We start from the raw sequence: 24,508 nt of genomic DNA, 5'->3' as shown, positions 1-24,508 counted from the left end.
TCCAGAAGCTAGGCTGCAAACTGGTGCACAGTGCTATCATTTGACCTCACTAGTTGCCAGTTGCTTACTGGGCCCAATTCAAGGTGTGGTTTTAACCTTCAGATCTTTAAATGGCTTTATGGCCTGGTCATCTAAGAAATCTCCTACTTCTTTATAACCCTGTTCAGACTTTAAGATCTTCAAAAGAGGCTCTCTTAAAAACACCAGCAGTTTCAGAGTCGTGTCTAACAAGCGCATGAGAAAGTGCCTTCTGTGTAGTTCCCAGACGGTGGAATGCAATTCCAATTTCTTTCTGATTTCTTTCTGTTTTCTAAGTCACCTTGGGTTCCATTTTTCAGTAGAAAAATTTCTCTTCTCTCTAAACAGTAAATGAAAAAAACCTCTGTAATGTAGATGTGCTCCCAATAACCTGCCTCAGGCTCCTTCTTGCCATTCCAAGCCACCATCCCTTTTTGATGACACCATCATTTTAACAATCTTATTGCAGCCAAGCCATTCTTTCCTGCTGAATGTAGTATAGACATTGATATTTAAAAAGGGAACATTCTTGTGTTTATAAAACAGAATACAAATAATTGCATGCAGACTCTACAATCATGTTCTTATCTACTTTTAGCCTAATCTTGCTAGGACATATAGGCTTCTTGTATTCTTCAAAGACCATGGACTACTGGTTTTAGGAGGAAGCGAGGAACTTTGAAAGACTCCCCCAAAGACACCCGTTAAATCAACAGTTATTTACAAAAGTAAAATTATTTTTATTTGAACTGTTCAACTCTGAAGCATTCTCAGCAAGGAAGGATATATTACTGCATTTTGGTAACAATGAAAGTAGTAAGAAACAATTGCTTCACACAATAAAGCACCGTAAAAACTATCTATAAAGTTCCCAGTGTAAATCTTTTGTTCAGCAAACCCTGCTTGGTGTCTTTCCCCCACCCTCATCCTTACTATTATATTTTCGTAATCTTGTCATATACAGTAAAAAGAACACAGCAATAATGAGTGTGTAATCATGCAAATTGACAAGATTTATCTATTTCTAAGTTTGTATGTTTTAGAATTGCAGCCTTAAATGCATTATTAATTTAATGAACAACATTAAAATAGATTGCTGTTGTGGGTTTTCCGGGCTGTTTGGCCGTGTTCTGAAGGTTTTTCTTCCTAACGTTTTGCCAGTCTCTGTGGCCAGCATCTTCAGAGGACAGGAATCAGAACTCTGTCTGTGCTCTGTTGCAGTTTGTTGGATAGCTGACAAGATTTTTCTGTTTCTAAGTTAGTATGTTTAGAATCGTAGCTTTAAATTTTGGAAACTGAAATTAACATTAGAATAATTTCAGTTTCCAGAAGGAGGGAAAAATAAAATGGAGTGATGCTTTACATTCAAAGGGTGGCACTATAGCACTAAGTGCACCACACTAGACAGTATAAGTTAATTGCTACTGAATTTCTATCAGATAAAAATCACCCAAGTGCACATTGCGTTTAACAACTGCTGTGTTATAAATGCTCTGTGCTATTTATTACAGTGGAACTGTATGCTCATCTACTCAGAAGTAAGGTCCATTGGGTTCGATAAGATTATTCCTATTTGGAAATGTTATTTTTGGGCTACAACTCCCAGAATGCACTGGATATAATGTTAAAAGAAGTCTGAGCTGTCAAATAAAAAAGCTCAATAAAAATATTAGATAATTATGGATAGCATGTAAAACACTGTCATGTAAGACTCCCAAGTGTCTCACACATTTTTGGTTATGTCCTTCCCCGTTCCATTTCCTCACACTCTTTCATCCATCTCCATGGAACAATGTCATTCAGACAATTATTAGCATTAGTCACTGGGACCTCAAGTATTCAAAATCCATCTCTAGGTTATACTAATCCTTTAATGCAGTATGGCATTAAACTACTTCCCCAAAGGGGATGTCCTGGGAAAAGTCAATCGGAAATAGGAATATTCGTTCCGTATTTTAAACATTCCACAGCCTCTCCAGATTGTTCATGCTTACCACTCCTCTTTGGCTTTCCACTTGGTCTTTTTCTGTGATCCAGCAATGGATTTAATTTTCTCTCTAGCTTCCTTGCACAGAAGATAAAAGATGGATTGCCAGCTCAGCACCAACACCATAAAGCAATTGCACTCCTTTTATTTTATTGCAGTTTTCCTGTTCACTGTGTGCCTTCTTGGCCCATCCCAATGTGTCTAGTCTTAAATAGGTTAAACATGCTGTTTCCTTCCTGTGAGCCTACCCAGGGCACTAGAGAATAGTTAGAAAAGAAAATCTCTTATTCTCAGTTTTCCCTTCTCTCTTTGGCTGTTGGAAGGGATCCTGGCAACTCAATCAATGTTCTACTTCTAAAGCCCCTTTTCAGATACTACTAAGAGCAAAGGGAATATTAAACAAGTACAGGTTTCAGGAACCGCATATAGGGCAACGTGAAAAACTAGTACACCAAAGATATACTGTACTAGTTTTCCATGCTGTCAGGAAAAATTAGTGTGCCAGTTGAAGACACCTTGGAAACAAGCACACTATGGTAGGAAACTATAGGAAATCTGTTGCATGGTTTAATATACACTCACAGTTTTCAAACAGTTAAGGAAATAGCCAAAATCACTACAGAATATCAAGATACCTTTCTAAGTCAGACCAAAATCCACCCTACTCCAGTATTCTATGCAAGAATTTCATCAAACACCAGGGTAGCCTTACAAAAATCTGTTGTACTCAACATTTACCTAGAACTAGTAATGCTCTCTACAATTCCTTTGTTAATCTCTAAAAATCATCAGCCTTGGGATACATTTTTTTTTAAAAAAATCCGTACATCTGCATCTATATGTAAACTTATATGTAAACATACAACCAAATTACACAGGTTTATATGTTAGCCTAAGAGGGACGTGGTGGCGCTGTGGGCTAAACCGCAGAAGCCTGTGCTGCAGGGTCAGAAGACCAGCAGTTGTAAGATCGAATCCATGTGACAGAGTGAGCTCCTGTCGCTTTGTCCCAGCTCGCCAACCTAGCAGTTTGAAAGCATGTAAATGCAAGTAGATAAATAGGTACCACCTCGATGGGAAGGGAAAACGGCGGTCCCTAGTCACGCTGGCCACGTGACAATGGAAACTGTCTTTGGACAAGTGCTGGCTCTACGGCTTGAAAATGGGATGAGCACCGCCCCCTAGAGTCAGACACGACTGGACTAAAAATGTCAAGGGGAACCTTTACCTTTATACGTTATTTATTTATTTATTTTATTTTATTTTATTTATATCCCGCCTATCTAACCACTCTAGGCGGCTAACAACATTAAAAAATCATACAATGAGTATACAATTCTATCACTGCTTCCAATTTTTTAGTCAATGGGTCAAACAATATTCCATAACAGCCAAACTGTCTGTTGCATGCCAAGTTATGCGGCTCAGTATGCAATGGATAATGCCTATGGAGATTTCTTAACTTATAGCAATTTGCCTCTAAAATATACTTCTTTTGTATAGCTATGCAACAAAGTTTAGCCAATAAGATCCTGAGTTAGGCCACTGTGACATGTAGTTTCTAGCACATACGTGGCATGGCAGCCATGTAACAGATTTTAGATTAGGCATCCTTCAGTCTCAAGAGGCTATGGTAACATGCTCTGTAGGAGGACTTGGAACAGTGTATAGTGTGGCTGAGAAGGCCAATTCGAGAATGACAATCCCTTCCACACTGAAGACAAAATAGAATCTGTCCCCTGTCCAGCTACCTGATTTTGCTGGCATATAACAGAAGCATTCTGACAAATCTCTGTGGCCAAAATCCTAGAACCACATGTGTGATGGCAACTGCATGAATGGTTTTCACAATCACACACTCACTCACACACTTGATTGTGCAACCAAACAATGACTGTCACATTACAGATAGCCCCTACCAGTAGTGCAATTGCCCTTACACAAATGTACAAGGAAAGGATTCTGGCTTCTCTTTTGCAGCATCTACAGAGACCCTTGATGAACAAGCTGCAATGGTGGTTTACTGAATAGTAACTACTCAGTTAGGCAGCTTTACCTGAATGTCAGCTATAGAACACTAACAAATTTCTAATTTCTAATGACAAGCTATTGGTAATATATAGTTTGTCCTCTGATAATTTTTAACCCTTCTGGTCAAAATCTAATAGCTCATTTCAGTATTTAATGCCAATGGTCTTGGGACTTTCTTCTCTTCTTCTTCCTTCAGCAGCTGTCTGTGGTGTCAGAAACCTATTCCATAGGGTTTCCCAGCACTCTGAAATAGGTTTTTGGGTGCCTGGGAGACTGGAGGAGGAAAAGGAATCACCAATTCTTTCAGAAGCAAGAGGACACTACAACAATGATCACTAGATCTTTGCTCTATATGTACTTATACATGCACATGGGCTTCTGAATTGTGGAGACAGTGTTGACTGTGCTAGATATCATGTCAGGCTTCTCACCTTAAGGTGCATCTGTTTAACTAGGCACTTTAAAAAGTAAACAAGCAGATGATTTCATAAAAGATCATTCATTTCTAGTGTCCTGAATCAGGAATCCCTCACTTCTCTGTGAAGCAAATGAACATCTTTCAAGCCTAGCCATCTTTCTTTTTGCATGCTTTTACTGTCCTACACCAACCAACTTGTCCATATCACTTTCCATTTTTTGTCCTCACATTATATCAGTTTTGCCTTATCATTCTCACCTGACACACATTATCATGCCTGCTTTGTCCTTTCTATCCAACTTGCATTAATTAAGCACGCAACACATTAGATTTTACTGTGTCTACAAAAATGCTTAGTTAATCTAATCTAAAAAAAGTTTCAGTGTGCAAAATTGGATGGTAAGGACAAAAACAATTGCCAAACATGTGCTCAGGCTACATTTGGAATAGTCTTTTATTTCTTAAATAAACAAGGTATTACTTTATTAATGACATGTTTTGTGTCTTGTACAATTTGTAACAATGCACCAAATGGCATTAGACCTCTTGTAAATGTTAATTAGCAGCAGCAGTACCAACTAAACAGAACTTGCAACCACTCTGTGAAATTCAGAATGCTTCTGTCTCATGTTCAATTTCAGAATTTTTAAAAAGTCTCTATCTAGTTCTTGAAACTTACAATGTTTTAATCAACCATGAAGCAAACAAAGGTAGAGGCTGGTTTCAGGAATAAGCAAAGAAGGAATTAAATAAACCCCTGCCTAACTGATGCATTTAGCAACTCAAGCCTTTACTGAATTACACAGACATTTCATCATTACACCATGTAGAGTTCCATTAATTACTCAAAGGTACTGCCAGTTTGATGAAACAGATAGAGGTCAATTAATTTATGATATTTTTTCTGCATAGTAATTAGCTTTCATGAAAATGATCAAGTTTTCTCATTTTGGAAGAGGTTTTTCTTAACTAATAAAGCAGTCAAATCTTGCCAGTTTCAAGATCCAATGAAAGTATAAGTCATTTTATAAAACCACAGCCTACATCAATTTATTAGCAAAAACAAAACCTAAGTGGGAAAAAGACATGCACATTCTTAGTTAGATCTTTCATTTCCACTTACAGTTATTCTTATACAGGTTTCTATTGTCATCTGTAACAGTGCTGCATTTGATTTAAACTCAGTTATGTGGAATTAATGAAGATTAAATCCAGTTTAAAAAACAATGTGTCTGAGGGTAGACATACATAAAACCTAACACGTCTAGCACATATATGCAATACTTACAAGGTAATAATCACATTAATATGACAAAGCAGCCTGTACTCATTGAATTTATTTATTAGATTTATTAGATTTATTCATGTCCATTTACAAGATCCCATATTATCTGTTATTTTCAAATAAAACAGGAAGACAAAGAGGTGGATTACCTGACAGAAGATCTGTATCCAAATACAGTAATTAACTCTTGTGGCTATAGAGATTTTACAGTTTGAGTATTTAAAGCCCTTTTTTGATCCTGATTGGTTGGTGTTAAAAACCATGCTGTTTGATTGTTTATTTTGGACCACCAATTCCAAACTGGATGAGCATCTCAAATTACTTGTGTGCTGATGATTATGCAGATTATTATTAAACAATACTTCAGACACACTCATCATTTATGAAAAGTACTTATTTGAGAAAAAGAGAGAACTGCTCCTGTTTTTGAAAGAATTTTCAGTTCTATCAGTTTCTTTCTTTAAAATAATTTGATTCACCATGCTTACAAGAAGACTGATTCAGCCTTTTAGAATATCATCAGTCCAGAAAGCAATGAAATTGCATGCAGAAATGACATGGAAAACAAATTTTATAACCTTAGCTGCACACAGAAATAAAATGAATTTTTATTTCCTTATATAACTGGCATTACATCCTCCAGGGTTGCAAGGTCTCAGGCAAGGTAATATTTTTATCTGAGAATTTAACAGCTCTCTGGGCAAGACTTCATAAGAAAACTAGACTGTTCTGCCCAGATATTTGAAAGTGAATAGGATGAGAAACAAATCTTTTACATAAACAAATCTTGTTCAAAACATTTTGCATAAGTGAACTTTCCAATACAAAGGGCTTGTGTCATTCTAAATCTGTTCCTATTCATGGACTGAGGTTATGAAGAAAATTATAACTTCTAGAAAACAATATCCATTGAACAAAGGTAACAATGCTGGAGGATGTGATGTCAAATATATAAGGTAACAATGGGAAAAAATGCTGCTGAAACTCAGTACCATGCTAAGGATGCAAGTCACATCTTTGTTCATTTTTATTTCTTTACGGTAAATTTCATAAATTCTTCTTGGCAGGAGGACAAGGCATTTTTTATCATCTTAAAGAAAAATTAGGCATCTGTGGGATTGTTTTTCTTTCTTTGTTTGTTTCACATAATTGTGTAAAAATTGTAAACCTTGAAACAACACAAGCATGGCCTTTTTACACAGTAGATACATGAGATGAGTTGTCTGTTTCACTCTGATTCATCAGGATTTGCTTTTAAGCTTGCTGTGAGTGTGTGCTTAGCTTCAGAAACGCTTTAGGGACATTTTGCACAATTACACAAAATACACTCTCAGGCTGGAAAGTGAAAACTCCCACAGCAGTTGAGCAATATTGAACAGCCTGTCTTGACCATAAATTAGACATTCACAAGATTTCTACACATCTTTCCTCTAAAGGGGCTCAGAGGCCCTAGCATGGAAAGAACACCAGATTGTTATATAGCTGCACTACTGGGAAAGCTATTCCGTAGTTCAAAGGCATGACACTAGTTGCTAGAACAGATATAAAAGAATAAGATTCACAATTTGGCCTCTTAGGTCTAACTCTATACCTCATGGACAGCATACCACTCTGAAGAGTAGCACAGCATTCTCATGCCTAACATATGGCAGAGTGAGGCAGCCATTTCACAATTTTTTCAGTATCATTCAATGGCAAGAAATTAAGTTATTTGAGAGTAGGAAGAAATATGTTTGGTGGATTTTTCTGTATCATCTATCAAAGCAGTTCGGTTGGCCTTGGATAATTTTGTACCTTAATTAGGATAGGTTTTCATTTACTCCTATGCCTTAGGAAGCAGTTGGCTGGCATTTCTTGTTACATATATAGGCAAACAGAGGAGAAATATCCATCTCTAACTTGCATCTCAACAACAGAAAATTTGCCATTTCAGATTCTTCATGGGACAGAACTGGGTCATCAATTCTATACTTTCAGACAGGTTTTCTATAAGAGTTGAAGTACTTGGAGTATTTTAACAGCATTTAGTGCCAAAAATAAGTACACTACATAAAACATTCTAGCCTTTATAGGAGGGCAGTTAGCTGAAAGCGTATCTGTTGCGAAGTCGATACCATCCAATAAGAACAATACAACAATTCTTACTCTTTACAAAGAAGAAACAGATTGTCGCTTATACTACTTCAGAGTTCCACATCTCCTGCTTTATTTTCCTTCTGCCATAATTCCTTGTGCCTGAAAACAGAAACCTTGTGGCAAATTCCACCACCCTTGATTTGTAACAACACAATGATGACTGAAAAGTATCAAGTATTGAGAGTAAACCACCAAAATGCTTCTTAAATGGACCTGTATCTGAAGACAATTTGGAAGCTTCAACTGGTTCTAACTGCACCTACTAGGTTTTTAATTAGGTCCAACAGACAGAACCAGGTGAAGCATCCAGATTGTCTTCAAAGGCAAATGCAGGAAGCTACAAGGTTGTTAAGTAGGCCCAACAGATTAAATAACATTTCTGCATTATACCATCTTGGATTATAACATTACCTTTTCAGGATGGACATAAACTACTGAGTTTAAAATTCCTAACTGTTTGGGATCAGGTCATCAAACAACTGAAGATGAATATCGACACTACCTGAGGGATAATAGATAGGCAAAAGGCACAAGAGCTTCTCTGCTCTGACGTTGAGAATATGGAACATCTTCTCAAAGAAGGTCTCTCTAGCCCAATTACTGATGTCCCTTCGCTTTAAGGAACACAGGGTAAGATCCAACATTGCAATTCCATATTCATCATTCAATGGAACTGGAATTATCTACACTGGACACCTCGTGCATCATCATCAACCTATTGGAACACCAACTGTCCCCAGAAGAAACCTCAGTCTTAGCCAAAGGAGGAAATTTTGCAGTCACACCCAATAAAATTCCTGTGGAAGACATCATTGCCAACGTGGAATCAGCATTATATCATCTTCCAGGAAAAAAAGCAGAAGAAATAAGAGGTGACGTGACTAGGATCCTACGAAAAGCAAACCCCCACCCCCAAAAGCAACATAACAAGAAAGGAGAGAAATGCTATCAAGTCCCTGAACTCAGACCCAGACATCATCATCCTGCCAATAGACAAAGGCAGCACCACAGTAATCATAGAAACAGAAGAATACAAGGACAAAATCAGGGAACTTCTAGACCCCACCACCTACAGAAAACTGAAACGGGACCCAACTAACAAAATCACAAAACAAACAAACATGCTGATCAGGAGTTTCTCCCTGCACCTCAACATATTTAAATGGCTCTGCAAGACAGAAACTCTCCCACCAAGACTAAACGGACTCCCCAAAATCCACAAGGACTCAATCCCACTCAGGCCCATTGTAAGTGTCATCGGCTCCCCAACATATGAATTAGCCAAATACTGTACCTCACCACCCTCCTACAGACTCACATTGGACAAACCTCATCCTACATCAAAGACTCGGGGCATTTCATAAGCAAGATCAGCACCCTAAAACTCAACCCTGGCTAGAGACTGATCAGCTTTGATGTAGTATCCCTATTCACTAAGCTACCAATAAAGGACACTCTGACACTCATCCAGCAAATCTTTCCAGAAGACATCAGGCCCTTTTCCAACACTGCCTAACGACCAGCTATTTTCAGTGGGATAATGAATTCTATGAACAGACAGATGGAGTGGCCATGGGGAGCCCCCTCCACCCAGTTATAGCAAACTTCTAGATGGACCATTTTGTTAAACAGGCCCTGGCTTCAGTACATTTCGCACCCACAGTCTGGTTCTGATATGTGAATGACACCTTCGCAATTTGGAACCATGGTGAAGAAAAATTGGAAGAATTTCTAAGCCATCTCAACAGCATGCACCCAAATATACAATTCACCATGGAAAAAGAAATAGAGGGCCAACTCCCATTCTTAGATGTCATGGTCATACGCAAAACTGACCTCCTGTTGGGACACAAGGTCTACAGAAAACCCACCCACACAGACCAGTACCTATGCAAAAACCCCAACCACCACCCATAGCAAAAAAGAGGCATAATCAAAACACTGGTAGACCATGCAAATTGGAACTGTGAAGCTCAATTTCTCAGCACCAAACTCAACCATCTGAATTGGGCCCTACAGGCAAATAGCTACTCCAAAAATGAAATCATAAGAGCTGTCAAACCAAGAAAACAACACCAAACTGAAGAGGAAAAACAGCCACTCACAAATAAACTATTTCTGCCATACATTTAAGGGGCCACGGACATGGGGAAACTTTTGAAAAAAACACAACCTACAAACTGTATTAAAGCCCACCACAAAAATACAACAAATGTTACAGTCAGCAAAGGACAGAAGGGACCCCCTCACTACTGCAGGAGTATACCGGATACCTTGCAGTTGTGGCCAGGTATATATTGGGACCACAAAACAAAGCATCCACACCAGAATCAAAGAACATGAGAGACACTGCAGACTAAAACAACAGGAAAAATCGATAGTAGCTGAACATGCCCTGAAACAAGCTGGACATGAAATTCTATTTAAAAAAACAGAAGTACTGGAAAACACCAGCAATCATTATGTTAGACTGCACAGGGAAGCCATTGAAATCCACAAACACCAGCAGAGCTTCAACAAAAAAGAAGAAAGTCTAAAACTCAACAAAGCTTGGCTCCCAGCACTGAAAAATACAGCCTGCAAAAGGTTAGCGAACTCCACCCAGCCATAAGGACCGGCAATCACTACACACAAAAGACCAGCTAATGACACCCATCAATCAGAGTGACAGATAATCTCTCCTCCATATCACAACAATACACCCACAACAAAAACACACTGATCACCATAATCATCCTATCTCCTGAAAAGGACAAAGCTGATCCAACAGCTATAAATACTCAACTCCCAAACAAACTGCACCAGACTACAGAGTGTTACTCCTGTCCTCTGAAGATGCCGGCCACAGAGACTAACGAAATATTAAGAAGAACAACCTTCAGAAAATGGCCAAACAGCCCAAAAACCCACAACAAACATACAAAACTACTAGAATTCAAATTAAATACCAAAACCTCTTTGGAAATATTCTCCATGAATTTGGGAAGAACTTGAAATATGAGTTTACTCCTTGTGGGGAAAACCCTTGCAATAGAAATCAGAGAATTACGACTGAGAAGCTTTGCAAGGATTAGTCTCATCATTTTTTAAAAAGAGGACAACACTTATTGAACAAAGAACTGTTCAATGAATTATTTACACACACCTCTAAGACAAACTGCTGAAGATTTATTGGCTTAGATAACAACTGCAATGCCAGGACTGAGCAATAAGACATGACAGGGGCGTCAAGAGTGTTTAATAACAAAATGCTTGAGTATATTAAGTAAGACAAAGGTTAAACTTTAAAAGATAGAGAGCATTTCATTTTCTATTGTTATGTGATCATAAAATGAATCCCTTCAGAACATCCAGCATAATAATAATAATTGTAAGCACATAATTATCAGGGGTGGAGAGAACTATGAAAGGAATCTATGCCAGAAAGAACACAAAATCACAGCACAGAGCTCAACAATCTTCTTTACTTATGTAGTCTTTATCCACAGAAGCCATTCCCAAATATGCATGCAAAGTCCTGCACAGCACCTACTAAGTACTTAACCTCTGTACCATTATAAACAACGTATATATTAAGGACTTCATTTCATCACAATGTCTCTGAATTTACCAAGAATCCAGATAGCAGCTACCTCAGGAATCTAAACAAATAGGATAGTAACCAATGGTATACCAACAGGCTTCAGTAGCTTCCTTACAAATCATTAAATCTCCTCCCCTCAAAAACTAGAACCCAGGGGACAAGAATCTGAGCTGCCTTTTTACAGTGACAGAGCTGTTATTTTTTATTTATTTTATTAAACTTGTATCCCACCCCTCTAGACTGCGTCTACTCTGGGCGACTCACAACAAAATAGAATAAAAACAATTAAAAATATCAACAACAATTTCACAGCAATAAGCATATCATCAAGATGGGACATGGTATTATGGTGACAGGACTGAGTGTTTTGAGAACTAACACAGAGAAGTGTCTAGATAACCTGCTTAGACTGTCACTGAGACAAAACAAAGTCAAGATAACCTGTACTAGTCACAGGTCATCATTTTAAGCAGGCTTCATCTTGGCTGAAGTTTATAAGGCAAGCAACAGTCCTTAACAAGGGAGATACAATCAGAAACATTTATAGGCACTATTTGCACATCGCAGCATGAAATTCTCAGACAATACCTATAGGCAGGGGCTGAAAAAATAAGCAGATGAGAGCAGAAGCCTTAGAATATGATAAACCTTGCTCACGACCTCTCCCATAGTCTAAGATTTCCTGGGATTTGAGGCATGCCATTTTAGGGGTTGAACCAAACAGCTGCTATTTAATGGACTCACTTCTTGATGTGTATCAAAGGATCCTTTTACTAAGACAGAGATAGGCAAATATATCCACTTCTTTTGGGTTCAATCTTTTGAAATCTCAAGTACTTTCCAGACTGAATACAACAAAATATTAAAAAAAAAACTTTAAGTAAGATTCTTTCCCATTTGCAATTCAATATACCCATGCAATTACAGCATAAAAATGACAACTATGTTCAAGTAATAAAAATAAGCCAATCAGGAAAAAAATGGTAGCAGTTCAAATTCAGTATTAAGATGTCTGAATACATAAGAATTCAAATCCAGTCTTTTAAGAATTAAGTCTTCAAAGTCAGGTAGTCAGGCTCAGGTAGACAAACTTCCTAGTTTCAGGATTTCAGCCTTTTTTTTAACTCTTGTATTTCATCCTCTCAATGAAGAAATGTGCATATTTTAGTAATTTGGTAAGCTAGCCATGTTTAGCAAATACAAACAACTTTTCTCTATTCTAAGATCACCTAGAGCAACATAATACATAATTTAAAAGTGAAGAAATGCTCTTAAAAATTATTTTCCTCTGATGAAAATGTGAAAAGATTAGTTGATTAAGTAAAGTAATTAAAATTACCTGAAAACCTGAAACTTACAGCTTTAGAAACATGAAACATGGTAAAGTTTAGGGTGTATTTGGACAGTGATTGGAAATTTAATGCCTTGCAGCCAACTCTTCAGATTATTGTATTTAGTACTGGATTTTTTCATAATGTAATTTGTATCTGAAATGAAATTTGTAAGGCATCACAAGCACAATAGCTCATATTTATTTCAGACATCATGCTACGAGGTACAGTAAAAGTTTGGTGAGACAAAGTTCATGGATTTGTACATATCTCACATTACTATGTGCCATCCTTTTTGACCCATCCCATTTTAGCTACTTCTATGTTTCAATGTTAGAATTAATCTAGCATGAGTCATAATTATCTTTAACCATAATTAAGCTTCCAAACGAAGTAAGTTTCTAATTCTGATTTCAGTCTTCCTTGACAACTTATGACTGCCATTGGCCATTGTTGTCAGTTCAGACATAACAAAGCTGATGTTATAGAAAAGTTCACAGACCTTGCAAGTACTTAACTACTCACTAATAGTGAAACCATCATTTCAACAAATGGATAATATAATGCTTGAACTAGTTCTTATCTATGAAATTACACCATGTTGTACATGTTTTACAGAGCAGAGTTAAGTAAGAAACCATGTGAAGAAATTTGATCTCCTACTATCAATATGCAATCCCATTTATTTCTTTATTTCCTCCTCACTCTCTCATCCTCTTTCTACTTTTATCACCTTCTAATGCAATAAGGTCACACCAGTGGATAAACCCTTTGACATGAGACTCACTAATCCATTAACTAGAAGAAAAACAAATAGAAAGACATCTGAAAGAAGCCCATTTGTCTTCTGGAGAGTGAACAGTTTCTCAGGGCTTCCTCTTAGCCAAGGAAGTAGACAGTCCATTTCTCTCCACAGCAGGATCCAAATAAACATTGATGCAGGTGAGGAAATAAATAGAGGGGGTTTCTCCCAACAGACTCAAAAGAGCAAAAGCGCATCGCCCTTGGTGGTGGAGTTCAACCAAACACAAGAAGTTCCGTCCACAGCAGGACTCAGCTCAACAATTTGGGTCCACCCTTTTAGCAAAACAAATACAAACAATTCCTTTCTCCGTAGGTTGATGGGGGGAGGGGCACAGAGGTTAATGAACCTGGCAGGAGTCAACTTATACAACTGGCATTTTTTCATTGAAGCAGAAAGGAACAGTCATTGTTGTCTAATTCCAGAAATCATCATTCTTTCTGCTTACATCTAAAGAATTATGAGAATCCTTATTTACAGGAAACCCACCCTTCCCATCACTAACCTCTTGTAAAAATGCAGATAAAATACCTTTTGTGACAATAATCTGGAACTAAATCACCAGCTCTTCTCATAATTCAACTTTAACACTTTTCTATCAATATATTATAGAGGTCACATATTGTATATGCATCCACTTATTCTTCCTCCATTTTATCTTATCTAATTCCTATTGTTTAATTCTGAACTGTGAAATGAGGGTGCCTGCCTGTCAAACCAGTGGGCCTGATCTGACAGGAAATCTAGAATCCTGCTTGCAGAGTAATCCATTTTGATATGACTTTGGCACATGGTGGCTCACCAACCATGGTGCAGGGGTGTCTTGCCCCAACTTTTGGGGGACAATGTTGCATCTGCCTGCATCATAGCTCTCACTACTTTGCCATGTGTATGCTTTGCCATGTGTATGCTTTCAGGAAAGAAAATGGCTCCAAGAGCTGCATGCTAATCAGCCCTAAGGCTACTGCACCAGCTGCCCCATCTCTGACATAAAACTGGGCTCTGTAGACAGAGAGATCTGGGCATATCCTGATAAATTCTCCTCAATTTATTACAATACAAGATTCTGAGCCTCTGTCTTGACTTGCTGGGACCACTTTTTTCCTGTAAAATATTTAGGCTGAAATTCTGTTGCATAAATTATTCCATGTAAGTTATAACTTCAGCTAGAGTTATCTTTTTGGGCAAGAACTAAGTACTTCCAATTCATCTCCTAAAAGTCCAAATGCTCCCATGGAAGCCCTTCCATCATTGGGAAGCCAATGGGGGCCATGGGATCAGGGAAGGTTCTTTAACTACTGTGAATTTCTGCCATGAGGATAACTTTACTGAGAGTGGCAATTTTCACTAATTAAGCACCACTCATTTTGTGGACCCCGACAGCTTCCCAAGGATGAAACATTCTCAGTGTGAGCTTCAGTGGAAGAAATCAGAGACATCTTCTTCCTGAAGAATTGCTGTGGCTGATGACATCATCAGACTTATGCAGCATAATTTGTAGCAACAGTAGTAAGTCACAACTAGAGTAGTTCCATTGATGAAATTTATGGAGGAGCTGACTCAGCAGATTCCCACTGATTGAATGAACCTATTCTATTTGCAACTTACTACTGAATTTCAGCCAGTGTGTCCACCATTGCAGTGAATTACGAATTAAAAACAAATATTTTTGTCTTTGGCCACTGATTATCATTTGCAATGCTGTTGAAGCACACCTTGAGTATTAAGCAATGCTCTGAGCCTGTAACAGAACCCGAGTTAACCTTCTGCAGATGACTTGGCTCCTTGTAATTAACTTCAGAACTCCACCCAGATATTTGATAAAGATTTTCATCTCTTGCATAGATCAACTGTTGATGTTTCCCAACACTGCAAATATTTCCAGTAAGTCTGTTTTACCAGACATGCCACAAAGGAAGTTTTTACCACTTACAGAAATTTCAGGTGGTATAATTGGTAGTGTTACAACTCATTTATGTGCTTTCCCCTCCTCCAGCATAATTTGCACTGTGGAAAGGTTTTGTGCACCAACATGAAATGTCATGTCAGGACCAATATTTTTGGTCTTATAACATTACAGAGCCAGAAATATGCCTGTGAAATTTTAAATGGTTTTAATATTATTTTTATAATATAACACATGACAATTAAATTCCACAGGCATACAAATTAATTGAGATGGACACAAATGTTTCAGTCCTTTTTCTTCCCCCCCCCTTTAAAAATGGCTAATTCTAAAGGTGCCTGATATACAAGTTAGCCGAGATTTTGTCATTTGTTCCCTTCTTCAGGGTTCATCATGTCTCTAAACGTCATATCCCTCAGTGCAGAAACAAGAAAATGGTTACAGTTGATTTGGTTTTCCAACAAACTGACCTTCCAAAATAATTTGGAATCAGGGCACAAATCAAATAGTTTGGGCCACAAACTCAAGCAGAATCAGGCCCAAACTTGCCTACATATCAAGTGAGGGGACTTGCACACAACGCTAATGGTAACTAAACCTGCTATGTTTTACAATGTCACAGAGGTTTTTTTATTCTTATCCTCCTAAACATGTTCTGTCAGAGGCTTTCCCAAGTGGATGTGGCATAGCTAGAGATTGGAAATGTAACTTTTTGGACTATATCTGCCAGAATTCAATAGCTGGTTATGGCCATGGCCACACTAACTGTGGACTTCTGCAAGCTGCAGTTCAAAAAATGTTATATTTTCAAGCTCTGGGTACACAGTTTTCCATACTGTTAGATTTTTGTTTCCCTTCATATTCATTCCCACCACACATATCATATGTTCTCTCCACCACCACCCCGTTCCTGTTTTCTTCTTTCTTGCAGAGTTTTATGCTTTATTTTCTTCAGCAGTTTTCTTCAACTACTCACTCACTCATTACAACTGACAGTCAAGTGAAATGGCCACGGCCACATTTCAAAAGTCCCAAATGTCAGTATTTTAGACATCTTTCTCAGAATTTGGCAGAGAGAACAGGAGATGCAAAACGTGGACATGAAATCATCTGTGATATAAACTACAGTATGCTGTTTATATCACATGTAAATGTCCCATGTAAATGGACAAGTTCATTGACATGGAACGGAACAACACCTAAGCTATTTGCAGACATGGTTAGAACAGTTATCTCCTCTTTGCCCTTTTACAATATTATGTTCAAAGCTGTTTATAATAATTACTGTAATATTTATTTATTTAAAGTATTTTACCCCATCTTTCCCCTTAAGAGGACCCAAGACAGCTTACATTATTGAAAAGACAATACTTAAAAGCTGAAAACAGTAAGTATACAAATATTATATTAAATATTTAAAGTATGTGTATATAAAAAGTATACAAGTACTATATTTAAAAAGGTAAATGAAATGAGTGCTATCCTCTGAAGATGCTGGCCACAGAGACTGGTGAAACGTTAGGAAGAACAACCTTCAGAATACGGCCAAAGAGCCCAAAAAACCCACAACAACCAGTAAATGAAATTTAATACTAAAACACATTTAAAAGCAACAAAACACAACAATTCATTAAAAAAAATAAAACCCTTGGATAGTCAGTAACTAAGAGAAAGCCTACCTAAAGAGAAAGATCTTTGCCTGCTTGTGGGAGGCCAGTAAAGATGAAGCCAGCCTGGCTTCCCATGGGAGGGAGTTCCAGAGGCTGGCAGCAGCAACAGAGAAGACCCTCTCCCTGTGCCCCACCAATAACACCTATGAAAGTAGTGGGACCAAGACAAAGGTCTCCCTTGATGATCTTAATGCCTGGGCAGCCTCATAGAGGAAGATACACTCTTTTAGATAGCTTGAACCCAAATCATGTAGGGCCTTATAGAGTAAAACCAGCACTTTGAATTGTGCCCAAGAATGGATTGGCAACCAGTGGAGCTGCTGTAACAAGGAAATTATCTGTTCCCTGTAACAAGCCCCAGTTAAAAATCTGGCTGCAGTTTTTTGTACCAGTCAAAGGTCCAAAAACACTTTCAGAACACTTTCCAAAGGCAGCCTCATGTAGAGTACAGTACAGTAAGCCAGCCAAGATGTAACTAGGACATGTGTCACCATGGCCAGATCAGATCTCTCAAGAGACGGGCACAGTTGGCACATTAGTTTCCATTGTACAAAAAGCACTCCTGGCCTTCAGGCTCAGAGTTGAATCCAGGAGTACCCCCAAGCTGCACACCCATGTTTACAGGGGGAGTGTAACCTTATCCATCACAGGCTGCATCCCTATTCCTCAGTCCCCCTTTCAACTGACCATATCAATGTTGCCTTTCCCATCCTGCAATAAATCTGTGATAGACAGATTAATATTACTAGAGATGGGTAAATCTGTCATTTTCTTTCACACATGAATTTTGTAGATCTTCCTAAATTGTGACCAAATAATTCATAAATTACACTGTAACAAGCTACAGAAATGTCTGACTCCAGCTAAAGTGTTTCACTATTACCAATATACTATACTGTATATACCAATTTATCACAAAAGATTAAAAAGTATCAATAAGCCATAAATCATTTGGTTAGTTCTTCTCATTCTTGCTAATATTAGAAACCCGCAACAATATAAGGTAATGGTTGTTTTAGGGTTTTTTTTGGCTGTTTGGCTGTGTTCTGGAGGGTTTTCTTAAAAAAAAAAAACTACAACAACCATTGGATCCTGGCCATGAAATCCTTTGAGACTACAATATAAGGTAAATTTGTATCATATGACTCTGGGTTGTAAGTAATGGATTTAAAAACTTGAAATATGCAGGGCCCATGACAGGGGAGTGCAGGGGGTATATCAAACCTGGGCCCAGGATCAGAAAGATGGCCCAGGAGCCAAGAGAGGAGAGTGGGAAATTTCCTGGAATCTCAGAAACCGTTTGTATATATTGTGCGATTAAGACTAGCATTCACATTTTGTGTAAGCCTACATAGTTTTATATATCATAACACATAGAAATTATGATCCATAATTTTATGTAGAGTTGGGAAATGTAGAGGTGCAATCAGCAGTTGTTCCGGGGGGGGGCAGCGGGGGCAAGATATGAGAGTGTTCACGTACCTCATTTTTTTCATAGAATCATAGAAAAGTGAAATTGGAATACAATCAAAGCATATCTGCCAGGTGATTATCTAAGTTTTTCTTGAATCCCTCCAGTGTTGGAGCACTCACCAACTCCAGAGGTAACTGGTTCCATTGTCATACTGCTCTAACAGTAGACATTGTCTAGAGGGGCGGGGTATAGATTTAATAAATAAATAAAATAAATAAATAACAGTTAGGACGTTTTTCCTGATATTCAACCAAAATCTGGCTTCCTTTAACTTGAGCCCAATGTTGTGTGTCCTGCACTCTGGATTGATCAAGAACAGATCTTGCCCCTCCTCTGTATGACAGCCTTTCAAATATTTATATGTGCTATCATATCATACCTCTGTCTTCTTTTCTCAAGGCTAAACACGTCCAATTCTTTCAGCCTTTCCTCATAAGGCTTAGTTTCCAGCCCCCTGATCATTCTTGTCACCCTCCTCTGAGAAGATAGAAGCAGCTGACTAGGAGGTCTGAGAAAGCAAGAGAGTGTTGGTGGAGTCCAGCCTGCTGAAGAGGTGTGAAGAAAAGTTTGTTTGGAGGACTCCAGATATTAAAGAAATGGCTCAGCCAGAAAAATAACAAACAGAAGTCTGGAGGCAAAGAGAAAAGGCTACTACCACTGGCTCTAGAAGGGCAAGAGGCCAGTCGGTGTTGCCCCTTTGGGTCATTATTGATAGCCACCTTGTTGCATCTGAAGGAGTGGATATTGCCTTGCCTATTAAAGCTTATGCTGGACCCTGGAATAAAGTTATTAGTCCTTAAAGATGAGTGCTATTTTGTAGGAGTCCGATTTAGGCTATAGGGCCTTTCCCAGGCCTTTCCTCTCCAACCATGTTCTGCTGGCCTCACTTTGGAAGAAGGAGGTTGTGATGTTCACCCAGTGTCCCCTGCTTGTTTTCCCCAAACCAAGGGTTCACTCTGGTGACGTTCTCTCTTTCCTTCACTGCCACCAGTGGATTTCCCCTATCCACACTGTAAAAGACTTTAATAAACAAAACTTGTTTATTAAAAGATATTAGGTTGAATCTGAATCACATAAGCTCTTTAATCATTGCATAGAATCAAAATCATTGAAACCTCATATATTTTATTACACACTCAATCACCATTTGCTTTATTTATTCACTTTAACCAGCTTATCTTTATTAATATCAGTTCTCTCTATTTCTCTATTTCTCTTTGCTCTTCAACCTCTCTCCTTTACACCTCACACTCCCTTTCTCTAACTCACTGACTAACTGACTGAATGATCCCGCCCCTCCAGTCCTCTCATAGGCTCATGGAAATGAGCTCCAGCTATGAGTGACAGGACTGACATGGGCATTCGTCACAGATGTATTAATTCATCTCTTCCCTGGCCTTCTTTTTTCTCAGGGCATTAGGCCAGGAAAGGAGGGGGAGAATTAACCTGCACTATCCCTAGAGCTGCCACTGGTTGTAATTAATACTTTCATCATAGCATCACTGCATCAGTGTAATTTAACCACTACTTCCACTGCTACAAATTTCTTAATATATACTATTTTTTGTCTTATTGTCTTTTTAAACTCTTTCTTCAGAATATAAAAAGTATGAATTATAAATCACCTCTCCAAAATGTATTCTCACAAATCAGGAGCCCGGAAAAAAATGATAAGAAAGAAGAAAAAAATGAAAAGACGGGTCAACAAACACTCTTTCAATTTGGATTGGCGCACCCTCAATTTTTTTTGTGTGTCATTGAACTCACCTATAGAATTGGAGCAAGAAGAAACTGTTGGAAACCTAATCCCCAAACAAGGAGCAGTTGATTCGGGTAATCATGCACAATATTTTGATGAAGGAGCAGTTGCAGAAAATGGAAATGGAAAACAGAAAGAAACAGACATACAGACATATGTGAAAGTGAATCTGGAAGATAAGAGGAGTAATCATAATGTAGGCCTTGACATTAGATATAACACAACTAAGTTTCCATCTCAAAAAGAAATAGAAAAGTATGTTACAAATGGTCACATCTCTCTGCCTAAAACATTCCCAAAGGATACCTGCAATCAAGTTTTCCCAGAAAGGTAAAGGTAAAGGTAAAGGTTCCCCTTGACAATTTTTGTCCAGTCGTGTTCGACTCTAGGGGCGGTGCTCATCCCCGTTTCCAAGCCATAGAGCAAGCGTTTTGTCCGAAGACAATCTTCCGTTGTCACATGGCCAGTGTGACTTAGACACGGAACGCTGTTACCTTCCCACCGAGGTGGTCCCTATTTATCTACTCACATTTGCATGCTTTCGAACCGCTAGGTTGGCGGGAGCTGGGACAAGTGACGGGAGCTCACTCCGTCACGTGGATTCGATCTTACGACTGCTTGGTCTTCTGACCCTGCAGCACAGGCTTCTGCGGTTTAGCCCACAGCGCCACCACGTCCCAGAAAGCATACTGAAATTTCAAAGCACTAATGGAGAGCTACATGTAAGAGACTGGCTTGTCTGGAGTCAACAGAAACAAGCTTTATATTGCTTTCCATGTAGATTATTTTGGTACAAGACAGTCAATACATCTAAGTCTATCTGCTGAAGACTGGGATTCTAATGGGAAGTGGCAGAAACTCTCCCACAGGATCCCAAAATATGAAAAAGGCAGTAGTCACAGAGAATATTACCTAGCTTGGTGAGAACTGGAAAGACGTTTGCTGTCTGGGGCAGGAGTTGACATCATCTTAGAAGCATCAATCAATACAGAAGCTGTGAAATGGTACAACTTTTTTAAGTGCATCATCAATGTTGTACTCTTCTTGGGAGAACATAGTCTAGCATTTACTGGCTCATCCAACTAAATTGGTGATTCAAACAATGGAAACTTTTTTGGACTCATTGAACTGCTCTCCAAGTGGGACCCCATCCTTCACGAACATGTGGTAAGTGTAGATGAGTCACAGAAAAGGAGTGAGCAGCTTCAAGTTCGTTATCTGTCCCCTGCCTCACAAAACGAAATTATTGCAGAATGCTCAAATCTTGTAAAAGAGCACATTTTGTTTTTAGAGTCAATCTGCAAAGTACTTTGCAGTCACAGTAGATTCCACACCAGATTCTTCCCATAATGAACAAACAACATTTATTTTGAGATACATATTTTTTTTAATTATGAGATTCAAGAAAGATTTCTCAAGTTTGCAGATTGTAGCAATAAAAGAGTGGAAGAAATTGATAACTGATATATTGAAAGAACATGCTATTCCTCTCAGTGATTGTAGAAAACAAGTCTACAATAATGGGGCAAATATGGCTGGAAAATATAAAGGCACACAAGCAAAAATACTAGAACAGTGCTCAAGAGCAATTTTTTCACGTTGTGGTTGTCACACACTCAACTTATGCGAAAGTGATGCTGCAGAATACACACCTGAAGCAATAACCTTTATCGGAACAGTTCAAACAGTGTACTACCTGCTCAGTTCCAGTCCTAATTGGTGTGAATTACTAATTTCTAGACTCCCTAGAACTAGATTTTATGGTCCAAACAATAAATTAGGTCCATGGAGTTTTCTTTATATATGACATCTTTTACCTGTGTGTTACTGTCAGCCGTGTGGTACAAAATATTAGCTGGCATAGATATTTGCAACAAAGTCATCCAAGCTAAGATGCCATGCTGAAGTTGAGGTAGAAAACACAGAAACTCTGACAAAACTTTGAAACAACTGCAAATCCATGTGGAATGAAACCAAATTGGTTGCATCAAACCTAAATATAGAAATAAAACTCTTCTGGCGATGTGATGGAGTTAGGTGCAAGACGGTAAGGCCACATCATGACTTGGAAGAAACGAATGACACAAGTGAAACTCCAGAAGAGGCTTACTCTGAAGAGCCTTGTGGCACAGTGGTTAAACTGCTGTACTGCAGCCAAAACTGTGCTCATGACCTGGGGTTCAATCCCAGGTAGCCGGCTCAAGGTTGACTCAGCCTTCTAACCTTCCGAGGTCAGTAAAATGAGTACCCAGCTCACTGGGGGAGGGGCAATGTGTAGCTTGCATACTTAACTTGTAAGCAGCACGATTTGCTTTTTGCTTTTAGGTATGTGTTTTATGTTTTAGTAAACAATGTTATAGCAGGATTAATAGTCCATTTCAATGCTTTTAGGCAGTTGGCAGAAAAAATTGATTTCTTGTGGAAATACCTCACCATGTCCAAAAGCGACATGGAGAGAAAAGCTTTATTGTTATCAGAGCAATATCCTCCTGAACTTAATGGTGATGATTTTGGAAAAGAAATGTAACATTTGCGCTCAGTACATAAAACTGTATTTTGGAGACAGGTCATTTAGCAAACTTATGCTAATGAAGAATTGTTTAAGGACTACAATGTCTCAGCAACGTATTCTGGATTTGGCCAGGCCAAGTATTGAATCAAACATCACCAAAACACTTACTTTTTATGTCGTGATTTGAAACTTTTCACAAAAAAAGGTCAGGAAAGCTCTTGTCAAAGTAAGTTTACCCATCTTTTCTAAAACTAATGTTTATATCTTCTGATGATCTGATCTGCATTGCAATATAAAAGGATGTTTCAATGTGAATTCTTATTCGTTATCTGTAATGTAGCTTAAACAAAGATGTTCAAATCAAATATGCTTCCTCATCTCTGATTCTCTTTTATTTCATTTATATTTATCATGGAGGGATAAATTCCAAGAGATTATAAGAGCCATAGGCCTTAAAAATACAGAAAATGGAGAAGTAGAGGGCCCAAAAGAAACTTTGCATCCCTGATAAAATTCCTCTCAAAGGTCCTGATAATATAAGCAGGACAAACAAGGAAATAATCTAACAATTTATTCCTCCAAAGAATTTAGTCCATGGCTGTCATTATAATGAAATATCCCCATAAAGTCTTCAGTTACGCAATTCCAACTTTCATTATTATAGCAATAATTTATGACTCCTTTATGATTACATTATTTATTTTTCAAATTACAGAATGCTAACCCCCAAATTGAAGCTTGCACATTCTGGTGAAGCATACCCATTCAATTCACTGTGAACGAACTCATACATAACAGGTAGCTTGGATCATCGTCTAGTCGTTTAGTCGTGTCCGACTCTTCGTGACCCCATGGACCAGAGCATGCCAGGCCCTCTTATCTTCCACTGCCTCCCGTAGTTGTGTCAATTTCATGTTGGTTGCTTCGCAGACACTGTCCAGCCATCTCATCCTCTGTCGTCCCCTTCTCCTCTTGCCTTCACACTTTCCTAACATCAAGGTTTTTTCCAAGGAGTCTTCTCTTCTCATCAGATGGCCAAAGTACTGGAGCCTCAGCTTCAGGATCTGTCCTTCCAGTGAGCACTCAGGGTTGATTTCCTTTAGAATTTAGACAGTTCACAAAGATGCACAAAGACTAACATCGTGACATCCAGATTTCTCTCTTTTCAACAGCTGCACATGAAGTGAGAAGCAACATTCAGTAAGCTACTGAGAACTACGAAGTGTGGACTATTACTTTATTTGGTCTACAACTTCCAAAACACCTCAGCCACCCTGGAAACTTGCTGTTCTGGCTGTTGAATTCTGGAAGCTGTAGTAGTAGTAGTAGTAGTAGTAGTAGTAGTAGTAGCAGCAGCAGCAGCAGCAGCAGCAGCAGCAGCAGCAGCAGCAGTAATAATAATAATAATAATAATAATAATAATAATAATAATAATAATAATAATAATAATAATAATAATAATAATAATAATAATAATAATAATAATAATAATAATAATAATAATGTTTCCAAGATCTGCATCATTCGCTACAATGCTCTGTCATTAAGATCGCTGATTCAACACATTTTGTCTTTTCTGCTGTCTCAGTATTTCAA

At 38.3% G+C, this 24,508-nt stretch overlaps 1 protein-coding gene across 4 annotated transcripts in view; it reads right to left on the bottom strand.

Moving 5' to 3' along the window:
* The window catches only part of SLC16A7 (solute carrier family 16 member 7), a 126,852-nt gene that overhangs the window by 90,124 nt on the left and 12,220 nt on the right, over nucleotides 1-24,508 (bottom strand). The window contains exon 1 of one of the 4 annotated variants that reach the window (XM_078376885.1): nucleotides 5,889-6,419. The exons of 2 other annotated variants lie outside the window; for them this stretch is intronic. The gene's annotated coding sequence lies outside the window, so the exon portion shown is untranslated. Of the gene's footprint in view, nucleotides 1-2,012; nucleotides 2,209-5,888; nucleotides 6,420-24,508 lie in introns of those variants that run through there. One more of the 4 variants, XM_078376887.1, reaches the window with a different exon arrangement.

The sequence above is a fragment of the Pogona vitticeps genome, chromosome 5 (assembly GCF_051106095.1).
Source record: "Pogona vitticeps strain Pit_001003342236 chromosome 5, PviZW2.1, whole genome shotgun sequence".
NCBI lineage: Eukaryota > Metazoa > Chordata > Lepidosauria > Squamata > Agamidae > Pogona > Pogona vitticeps.
The sequence above is the reverse complement of the archived record's forward strand: the minus strand, read 5'-3'. Positions and strand labels throughout refer to the sequence as shown.